Genomic DNA, 12,391 nt, shown 5'->3' on the forward strand with positions numbered 1-12,391 from the left:
GTATGAACGAGATGCAATGGCCGATTAGCCTCATACTTGTTTGGAACTTTGTATTCAGATTTTTAAAGGGTCCAAACTAAAACATCATCATAGGGTTCGAATAGTACAAAAAATTTACAACGCTTTTCCTCTGTAATCTAAGCTAGTAGATAATACGGAGTATATATAATGATCTAAGCCTTATTATTTTGAGAGCCAGGTGAATAGTGCTCGAAATTGTAAGGCGTTTGCAATGTTGGTGTGTGCGTGTATCCAGTTGACGAAAAGATGGGAGAAGGTTCTGGCGAGTTCAAGCTTGGAACTTTTCCTTGCATGTTCACTTTTATCCTGTACACCCAAATATCAGTACAAATTTAATTGAGTTTGAAGACTTACATTCAGAAAGTAGGGGAGAAATAGAGTGAAGTTAAGTACCTGTTATGGATATTTATATATTCATCAGTTTCATCCAGTATCTCCTCCTGCAATAAAATTTCACAGTCAAACGCATGAACCATAAAACTCTTTGAATTTTTTTTTTCTGTAGTGTAAAAGAGGAAGAGGCATAAATGCTTATATAGTTGAAAACTTGAAGTTGTACTTTGTACTTATATATTGTGGTTGATTTATGATGAACCAAAGCTTCTTAAGATGTGCATACCTGCAGAAGTTCTTCAATCACATCCTCCATGGTAATTACACCCACAACTTCTTCATTCGGTGGAAATTCTGGAATCGGAGAATTCAAAACATCTAAAATGCAATGTGAGCAACCTTTATGTTGCTTTTTTGACCCAAAAGCACCCAAAGGACGACTCTTTGACTGTTGATTTCCATCGTTGCCTGTAACTGCTACCTGAGATCCACGAGACTCTGGTTTCACTCCAGGAACGTGGGGGTTTAAACCTTTGTGTTCTGCAATCCAAAAAAATAAATTTATTTCTAATTTACATGATTTAGAGATGTGGCAGCCTCACGCAATGGCAGTTGTTAGCTAGATTTTTCCTCACCTTGTGCAGTGGTAACAGATGAATCCTTCAGCTTCTTACCATGCAACTTTGTCTCAATGTATTTGATCTCCTTAGCCTTCTTTGATTCATTTGTCTCATTATGATCCCTAATCACAATAGCTATGTGACTGACCCTTTTGAAATTCATTCAGAATATCGTAAAGAGGCATTGTTTCTGGAACCCTGAATTATAACAAAAAAAACAAATAGGTGGCTAAGCAAAAATGATATTAATGACACCCCACGAAAAATGATTGTTAGTATTTCAGGAACGAACTTCTAGAGACTGATGGCCGAAGTGCAGCATAACAAATTTAGCTTGGAATTATTGACAATATGAAGTGACACAATCCTACATGAAAGTTCATCCAAACCAAAATTTGAAAACTTGTATGCTTGCCTTCCAGCTTGTTGTTCTTCCACACTTCCCAATTGTCCAGACTAAAGGGAGTAGAAGTTGCACAAGATAGTAAAGTTAGGTCCAACTTGCGTCCCACAAGATAAATCATTGGTTGTAAGTAGGGTCCAGTAATTGGACATATAGTTCTAGTATACACTTGACATCACCAGGGTCATCCGCTAATCCTACTAAAAATGAAAAACTGAGTGACTACTTGTCCCACGAGCTTTGGGTACTGCTAAAAGAGTTTTCATTGTGTATCACTTAGGCAGGATATATCAAGTGACATTTTTTCTAGCACATTTTATTATTTCAACTTTTTGATATAGTTGCAAAACATGGAAGCTACAACAGGCCTTGGTGAGCCAGACTAGTTTATAACAAAAGATGGTTTTCACATCTGAAACAAGAGCAAAAGAGAACTTGGGTGATGAATAGTAAAGCATAATATCACGAGTGAGAAGTTTTTCTCACCGAGGAATCTTCCGTATGATCATTTTATTCAGAGGAACTGCGTCATCTGAATCAACTGTTAATAGATTTTTGACCTGCAAAATCAAGCATCACAAGTAGCAAAGAGATAAATTACTTTCATGGATAAAAAAAACATCTACCACAGATCAGAAGATCTAAGATTATATGAGAAAAACTCAAAAGGTTGGCTGGACTCACGACACCCCGCAAACAACATAGCATAAACTGTTGAACTCCAAACTTGACAGCAAGCAAATTGCATGATCAAGTCTGAGATGAGTTTTGGGTATTCGAACACCCAATCAGTATCTCATTAATAGTTACAATACAAATTTATAAAATCAAAAGAAAAATTAATCAAGCGAACTCTAGACTGTTGGGCCAAAGCTATGCAATTTATAGAAAAGAACAAGAAAAAACTAGAGATCACTTTCTCAGAACTGCAGAAAATCTAAATCAGAAACACGTTATTCCTTTCTGAGAACACCAGCTATATTGCCTAGCAGAACAGGAAAGAAAAACCAAGACAGCAACAATGGACAGATTAGAAAGTAAATGAAATGGATGTAAAACAATAAGTGACAACAGCAAATTAACTTACCAAAACAAGCCCAATTATGTTCTTGGGGTTGCCTGCATAAACAGGAACTCTACTGTGTCCATTTGTCATTATCGCAGTCAACGTCTCCCTAAAAAAACAGGGCACCTAAAGTGTCAACACTAAGAAAGAGGACTAAAACACATGAGAAACTGAGCAGTAATATAAGAAAACTCACAAATCAAGAATTGAGTTTAGATCAATGCAATATGCGCTGGAAATGGGAGTCATGGCATCCTTCACCGTCTTTTCAGTCATCTCGAGAGCACCAGCAATTATGGTAGTTTCATCATGTGTTAAGTCCCCACCTTTTCCAGCCTATTGAACATTACATAAAACAACAAGGTTTCTTCTGTTAAAAGGGGCCACACGACAAGCACAAAACACAGATAGAAACCATTGATTTTATGGTTAAATGGTTATGGAACATAATACCGAAGCTGACATCATAAATCTTGGTAAAATATTAAACAATGAACAGTAACTTTTTAATATCAACCACATTCAACAAAATTAACAAGTTGACATCAGAAAGTTCATTAGTTAAATGTTGTTATTGGAATTTACTTTAACAGTCAGAATTACCAATTTCAGGATTTGTCTCCTTTCGATACAAAGTAAATCAAGAGATCCTTTTGAGGTAATTAAATGAATGACCAAATAAGAGAAACAGAAACAAAAAGAACAATTAGATTAAGCTTCTTATTATTAACTTCTGAATTCAATAACACAGACACATCTTCTACTTTTTTTTAATTTTACTTTCTGCTTCTTCAGCAACCCCTTATGCATGATGATTACCTTCCTCATTAGAAAGCTTAATATAAAAGAAAAAATACTTAGGAAACTGCAAAAACATCCTAAATTAGGATACTCTAACAGGTAGAAACTCTTGTGAACTGATATATCTCTAAATTCCATGCAAACACTACGTACATGCAAACTCTAACCATAAATACTCCTGTATCACCCTCTTTAGTACGCTCATATGGAATAGCTTACCGCTTTCTCTTTTTTTCTACAAGTGAATTATTATTACACTTAAGAAGTGTGTAGCTCCTTAGATTTAGAATGGTTGTAACCCTCTGTACTAGACATTCAAACAACAGAGATGTAAGTTCGTAACCATTAGTAGTTGTTATAGCTGGAAGCATTCCTGCCTCCAGACATATTCAAATACTGGTATTTTGTTGCTACTAACTACTGATTTTACAGCTAGGTTTAAAAAGCCAGGACTGAAGAAGTAAAAACAGCACACTAGATTGTGACCAACTACTATAGATTATTACCTCATTCCCATGAAAATCAACAAATGTCTTGAGCTCTGCTCTCCGTAAAAGGACAGCATGACCTTTACCCAGCATCCAGTCCAACATCTACAAAGAAACAGATCATCTGTTAAAACTAAAATTCCGAACCGAAACAAATCATTTATATGACCGATCCACAACGTTTCAGTAGAATATATAAATAACCCCATTTTACCTTACTAATTGGGTAAGCAATTGGGAAAAACAAGCAAAGCAGAACACGAACAAAGGGTGCTGTCATCGCTCCCACCTTCATACCATAGCGAGTGCAGACAGCTTGTGGCAATATCTGAAATACATAATTGCAAATAGATTATGTTAGTTAACCATATACTGTAAACAACTTGTATACTGTGGAGTTCAATCAATATGCACCTCTCCAAACATGAGAATTAGAGTCACGGAAATTAGAACAGCAGCCCAAGGAGCCACGAGCTCATCCAAGAAAAGCGGGAGAGACTGCAACACAATATACAGACATTAACACCCCAAAATAAATAAAAGACAGTAATAACAATCCAATAACCTACAATAGTAACTGATAGCACACCTCCATAGCCAACGCGTTCCCAATTAAAAGAGTGCATAGTAATAGATGTTGATTCTTTACTACCGGAAATATCTTCGCTGTCCGGAAAACAATAATTTGCATTATGATGTCTTCTTCCCAATCAAAAGATTGCATAGTAATTTTCAAATAAGGCCAATTTTGGTGATTCCATTCAAGAACACTAGATAAGTCCCAATACAAAAAAGAATTGAATCACAAACCAACTCATTAATTAACAGACTAATTAGTCCCAGACATTAAAAAAAATATCCACTAAATGAAACAGTACCGATTTGACTCACTTTAGTAACTCAAATTCAAATCCATAAGCAAATTAAGGTGATTGATTGAAAAATGCAATCCATCTCAACCGAAATTAAGAAATAGAGAGCAGAGAAAGAAAGAAATACCAGCATATTTACGATCTTGAGGACGACCAGATTTGATGAGTACCTCAAGATCGACTAGACTAAGAGACATTAAACCTAAAGTAAGACCTGCCATTAAACCTGCAAAACATACTAACCCTATTATTATTGCTATTGTGTACAATTGTGTTCCAACGCTTTCAGCCATTCTTTCTTTCTTTACTCGTCTGAAAATCCAACAACACTTCTCCAGCCGCAGATGTTCTTCTTCTTGTTCTAGTCTAGTTTGTTAAAGTACAGTCCAAAGTTGTTCATAAAACAATCGTCAAAGCGAAAGTGGACTAGCTATAATGATCGTTCTATCCTTGGAAACAGAAGTGTCGCAGGGTAAACTAAAAGGTTAAATTAAGGTAGAATAAAGTTTCTGCACGACATTAAATTTGGAAAATGTGTATATGTATACAGATAAGAGATCAGTATTCTTTTTTTTGGTATTTATGGAGTTGTCTAGTTGGATGGTAAAGTATACACGTTGTATTCTATTATTAGTGAGAGACTGGTGGAGAAGATGAAAGAAAGAAGAATATCTGGATTTGATCATCATTTGAACGCGTATTTGTTCATTCAAGGAAAAGATTAGAGAATGGAGAATTGGGTCTGTACTATTATGCGTTGCAGCAGTAGAGACTAGAGTATTAGATACGCATGGAGAAGTCTACAATGTAGTCCATTTGAGGAATAAAATACCATGTTATTCTTCCTGGCTAAGCTTCTTAAGATACAAGTTGTCACGTATTAGATTCTTATATCCCTCATAGAGGAGATGATCATTAATTTTCCAGGAAAGAATAAAGATTATTATCTAAATCTTCTGGATCATTTGGAACTCCCGACCCTATATGTAATTTATTTTATTTTTGTTAGTTTTGGATATGGCAGGACCACATACATCAAAACCAATGGAGATTTTGTTTGAGTGACGGCCCTCAAAAGAGCCAGATGTGAGGTACACATCAAAACATGGAGGAAGATTTCATTTTAGCCCAATCAGCTAAAGCATGAGCAAAAGAATTACAAAGTCTAGGATGAAAAGAAAATAAACAAGCACTAAATTGCGAAGGAAAGAAAAAAAAAATGCGGAAGGAAAGAAAAAAAAAAATCTTTGAAGATCCGTTCTTTATTCACCATTAAAATCACCAGATAAAAATTGGTCGATCAAGATTTTGACATCACCATTAAGTTCCATTGTTTTCTTGACAACTGCCCAGATCGGTTCTAGCTTCGTCTTCAATGGCAGATGCCACATCAAAAACCATCTCAGCGCAAAAGGATGTTTTGTTCGAATAGTCTTTAATCACATACCCTGCACCACTGTCCATGATTAGATCATCAAAAGTGTTGGGGTTCAGAGTCATCTACGTGCTAATCTTGCGGAAACATATTAGCTAACAAGAAACACTTGATCTCTCGGATTGCTCCATGAACCTTACTGTGATCTAGGATAAGAAGAAGAGAAAGAGAACCACATAGATGCAAGCCATAAACAAAGCAACAAGAAGTAAAGTACTCACAGATTTAACGTGGTTCAACAATATACACAATGTGTGTAATATTGTCTACATCCACCAAACGGTTACAACCTCTTTATTTGTTATAGAATCAACTGAGAATTACACATCATGATTGACTAATCAACCCATCGACTCACCACAACGTGACCGAACACAAGAACTCTTACAAACACCTTATAGAATCCAAAGTAGTGTCTTCACCCATACGTGATAATATTTACCACATCATCTACCACAACGAGATGATCTTATCTGCACACCCTGATATAGATTACCATGGACGCGTTCAGCTCAACACCAATAATCTAATCCAGCACCATCAAGATGATCTTCTTCTTAACAATGTGTCTTACCAACATCTCCATATGAATACTCCATAACGACATATCTTCCAACATCGATAAGCATTCTATAAGCATCATAATGATGTACTCCTTCTACCATTAGGTCTCTCACATACCACCCCAAGAGGTGGAATCAATTCCTCAAATCTCCATTGAGAATTCCATTGAGGATTCCATCGCTAAAACACTTAGCCTAGACCTCCTTATATATGAGTCACAAACTTGGTTCCCAAGGAAACCATGGCCATTAGGAAACCCATATTATATATGAAAGTTGACCCAATTTAGGAAACCCACCGTTTCCCTACAATTCTCCACCTCGGATCATGCATCCATGCATGAGACGATCAACTGTTATTCATCCGTCTTCTGAACATCGATTGCACCACACTAGTTGCCTACATATCCTCAATATGAATCAAACCGAAATGTAGTTCATCCAAATTGTTCCATAAAACCTCCACCAGAAGAGAGCAAACCAAACTTGAACATCACCAGCTCAGACTTAACAATCCAACCTATCGGTGATTGTACAAATCTCCACCACGGCGAAAAATCTTGACCATCTCACCAACCATCATCATATGATCACCCGTTATGAAACATCTTGAGAAAATACACCTTACTCCTTTATGTTCACAACTCCACATTGATTGGCATCATTATAGGTGTATTGCATGCCAACTCAATCAGATCATACATGATCGTTGTCCACATGCTATCTTCGAACTTAGTTATAGTCATTATGCACCCTTGAGACTTTGCCACCTTTTGGTAACTTCCTCAAGCTCCAAGCAATTCAAGACGTTGTTGTATTTAGTTTCTCATGCTATGTAGAGAAAATAACTTGACGGACACTATAACGTTGTTGAACCAAATTTCTCAAAAGAAATCTTTACCTTCATCCCTACAGGCTCTTTCGCTATTGATATTAATTTCAATAACAGTAGCAGACGATCAAACCCCCAAATATTATCATTGCTACAATTTAGCCCTCTCCAATAGAAAGTCTCACACTGATCATCGGGAAATCAAATAGCCAATCGATAATAAAAGGTTGATTGAAAAACACGCCGAAATTGGAGCCCCGTCAAATTCATGCACCGTGTTTTCTCCTAAATAGTATGCGCTATCTTGTAGCCACACCACCATACACATTGTGTAGTATTGTATCTTTATTCTTTAAACTCTTGAAGTGTCCAAGCGATACCTTTTTAACTCCTCACTACGGGTCTTACCAATATAGGAACGTATCAAGAACACAAATAGACCAACCTGTTTCTTCCAACGATCTTGCACTTCAACCAGCTACGGTCGACTTCAAATGGTGTACAACCAAAAAACTCTTCGACTGAACGTCATCGACAAGAATCAAAAGATCACAAACTATCTAGCTTCTCCATCGGAAATAATACGAGAGAAACCCCAAAAAACATTGTTATACCCGACACAATGTCATACTTAACACAGACAAACAAACCCTACAAACTGTATCGACAAACTGCTTCTTATATAATAATAGGAATCCATAGCTCCACCACAACCAATATCACATATCCATCCAACGATCAATGTCCAACAACTATTTTTAGCCACACGCAATTCAAATATTAAGAGTGAGAATCAAACTCTTCATTTGTGGAACGTATCAAATCCTGGACAGCGATCAATACTTCAAAAAATGAAACCTACTACGAGATTTCCCCCGATCCTTATTGTAACAAACAACTAAGGCAGAACGAGTATGAATCCATCTTCACATTCTTCAACTTCAGGTTAAAGACAACTCAGCAACATGATCCAAACTGATGACGAATGATAACCAAATTATTGTTTCCCTTGGTATTGTTAGAGCATAGCTCGGTTGAACCCACCAAGCGTTGGTATGTCAAGTTTAGTTGTCATATTTTAGTGAATCAAAACTCAATTAAAGAGCCGCTTGATTATATACTAGAGACAACTTTGTATAGGTTCGGCTAGAAATATTTGAATAATGAGACATACAAGTATTACTCGAAGACTTGAAGAATGTGAAGAAGTAAGAAGCTACATCGACGACATCGTCCTTCCTCTTGAGGTTAGTAATATTTTGACTTGAAATGTTTCATTCCCAACATATCTTTCAAGTCGTTTTATATTGAAAAAATAACTGCGAAGCTGTGAATGATTATACTTTAGTAGACATGGTGTTAGGAATTACAATACGAAGTATAACGTTTATCTTTTGAATATATAAGACATCGACATAATCGTATGAATGTTATTGTGATTATGTGTATGGGTATGGGTGAAGATTTCGTCCTAGGAAACAATGTTTACATTCGTTTAAAGGAAGTACATTCATGAACTTGTTTTATGAATCGAAAGGGAAATCGCTAGGATTATTGGTATTGTTATTCATTGCATATCTTTGGATTACCAATATGTATGATTTAGTAGAACCGATCATAACTAGTTATGTATCTTGGTAAAACTTGTCACAATGCCTGACTTATGTACTGGTATGACTTTATTAGTGTAACCGATCCTAAGTAATCACCTAAGATGGTATGATCAATATTTGTAATTGGTGTGAACGATCATAGTAATTGGTGTAACCGATCCTGGTCACTGGTGTGACCGATCACAAGTAATACCATGAGAATATGTTAACCGGTCCTGGTAATTGATGTAACCAATTTGTTAACTGATGTAACCGGTCCCAATAACCATATTAAGGTAGAACCGATCCTTGTGTTTGGTAGAACCGTAAACCCATGATTAGTGTGTTGATTTGATCAATCACATAGTTCTTGGAAATATGATGAACCAGTTCTAAACTTGTTTGGAAGTGTGATATAATCGTTTCCAAGATTGTAAATATGAAAAAGGATTTACAAAGAAATAAGATGTCGACATACTTTGAACATGTTCAGTAACTCTTATCTTTTATTGTTCAAAGATATTCCTTAATAACTCAAGGAGATCCCGAACCGAAATAAGTTGAGAATCTTTTAATTAAGCTTGTTAGTTTTATGTGCTTTTAATTACCAGCAATTAAAATGCATATCTGTTGGAGCTAGAAATGTAGTCCTAAAAATTCTACTGCAAGTGCACAGTGTCGGCAAGCAACACAGGGCAAGCACAGGTCAGTTCCACAGGGACAAGGGGGAGCAAGTGTGATCTTTCTTATTGTGACATTAAACAGGACTAATCATTAGCATTCAACAGAACTAATCATTAGCAGTTATTAACTTCCCAATCATTACACAGAATGAGCATTTACTTTCCACTAACAACCATTAACAGAACAAGCATTAAATTCACAACCATTAACAGTTATTAACTGAGCTAGCATTAACTTCTCAATCATAAACAGTTGCTAATCATTAATCAGAACTCACATTTATTGCAAACAGAAGTAACAGAACAAGCATTAAATTTCCACTAACAGTTATTAACATTCAATGCATTGACTTCAGATTAGCATCAAAATCAACACAGTCTTTATTCCTGAAGCATTAATCACTAACTACTAATCATTTACATTAACTAAACATTAACATTAATCATTAACCACTGACTAAACATTAATACTAGCATTTATTTCTGGAGCACTAAACATTGATCATTGATACCAATCATTCTCATTAACTGAAGAGCAGACTTGGAGGCAGGACATTACACTAATTCAATCATTGAGATTGAAGCAAAGTTACAAAGATAACTGAAGATAAACAAGCAAATGGTGATGAGAAAATTTCTGAACAGCAATGAGGATAGGGTGAATCAGATGAATGGGAAACCAGGGTTGAGAATTCACCTCTCAGCCCATACTAGCATGTGAACCAATGCACTACTCAGCTTCTTTAAATGGATAAACTACCTCCAATCACTCAATCAAGGCAAGCATTAGTTGTCTGTTTAAAGCACAACTAATCAAAACACAATATCAAGCAATTTAGAGTAAGTGAACATACATAGGGGAATTCTAACTACCTAGGATGCTTGACATTCTAGGTGAAAGCAACATGTTGTTCATCAACAAAAATTCATCTTATACAATTATCTTAGCATAAACAGCAGCAAATCAGCACACATCCTAGCATTAAGGCTAAGGGTTTCATCTTAACCCTAGTTAGGATGCTTAGTTCATAGTTAGAGAGCCTAACATGATACTAAGAGAGTTGGTATACATGGAGATAATGCAACAGAGACAGAACACAGAACAAATCCAATTGATAGAGAAATTCTCACTGAAATTAAACTTGGGTCTCCCCTCCCTCCCCTTCACAATATTACACAGTACCCCTTTTATATCAGACACTCAACCTCATGGTGAAATCCCAAAAACAGAAAATTAGGTTTTCTAGAAATACAAAAAATTGGACTTACAGACTCCCAAAATCTGTTCGACCCATGCTGTCTTCTGCTATTTGCTGTGAATCACCCATACTTTCTTCTGCTATGAACTCAGTTACCATCACCCTACTTCTCTCATGTCAGAACCCTAACAGTGGGTAGAGCTAATGAAATGGGTGAAATAGGGTGATGGGCTTTGTTGTCTGTTGATGGAGATGGTGGTGTTGTCGGGTGTTTGTGGTGGTGGTGGAGCTCGAGGTCTGGTGGTGTTGCAGAGAGTTGCAGGTGATGGTGGTTCTGGAAGTGGTCGGGTGGAGGAAGATGAGATCGAGTTTTGGGAAGAAGGGGGTGTTTGGGTGGTAGTATAGGCTTCGGTGCTAGGGTGTGAAGCGGGATTATCTGAGTCGATGTTTGGCGAGCTGATCCGTAGGATGTGACGATGGTAGGTGGATCCAACGATGAGATGGGATGCTGTGGGTAGCGACCGTCGGATGGAGGAATGCAACGAAAAGGACGGCCCAAGATGGAGATCGGTGTTGCAATGTAAAGCGGGAGCTTCGGAGTTTGATGTGCGATGATGGAGCGACCGTAGGATGCTGAGAGGCTTCAATCTGACGGCTGAAATCCGAGACGGGCTTGGGTAGTGGAAATGGGTTTGAGAAAGGGTTTTGGGCCTTGGGTATGCCGGGCCCATAACTTCTTTAAGAACAATTCTTCCTTCTTGAGCCCATTTCTACCCTCTTGGTCTTGTGCACAACATTCTTCGCGGCTTCCTCGCGTAATTCCTCCCGGCTTTTTACTACTTTTCTGCTCTTTTTGCTCCGCAATTCATCCAGACTTCATTTATTACCTAAAAATATAAAATTAAGTAAGAAAAATATTTATTCTTGAAAACACTGAAAATACAGAATATGGGATAAAATGTAGAATTAGTGCACAAAAGATGAGTTAAATGCCAACAAAATTATATATAAATATGCACTATTTAGCACTCATCAATATCTCTGGAAAATAAAAATTGGTAATGTGAATTTACTAATTGGAGAATTTCTAGTAGGATTTCGGTTAATATGGGACAGAGCGTTTCTAGGAATTATGAAAACAGAATTTGGAAATATATTGCATATCTTGAAAATATTTTCGGTTTTGGAAATTCCTTGGTGTCCAAACTTCCTTGGTCTATAAATACCCAAGTTTGCATTTCGATCAAACTATCCTAAGAGCCAGCAAAACTACCTTGTTGTGTTATTACTGGTGGAGTCGTCTATTCGGAGAGGAAAGTACCCTAATTAGGCGAAATCTCTTATGAATGCTCGTTTAAAGGCTTCTTTGGGATCAAGAAGCTCTACGAGTACCATTGGTGGGAAACTAGATAATTGTCGTATTATTAGTTTTTGATTTGATTTGATTGACTAATGGTTGTTGAACTTTTATTGCGCCTAGTTT

At 36.7% G+C, this 12,391-nt stretch overlaps 1 pseudogene; it reads right to left on the bottom strand.

Annotated features, from left to right (window-relative positions):
* Nucleotides 1-45: 45 nt before the first annotated feature.
* LOC113288634 lies at nt 46-5,398 on the bottom strand (annotated as a pseudogene).
* Between the last annotated feature and the right edge of the window lie 6,993 nt (nt 5,399-12,391).

This window comes from Papaver somniferum, chromosome 6 (assembly GCF_003573695.1).
Source record: "Papaver somniferum cultivar HN1 chromosome 6, ASM357369v1, whole genome shotgun sequence".
NCBI classification, from domain to species: domain Eukaryota; kingdom Viridiplantae; phylum Streptophyta; class Magnoliopsida; order Ranunculales; family Papaveraceae; genus Papaver; species Papaver somniferum.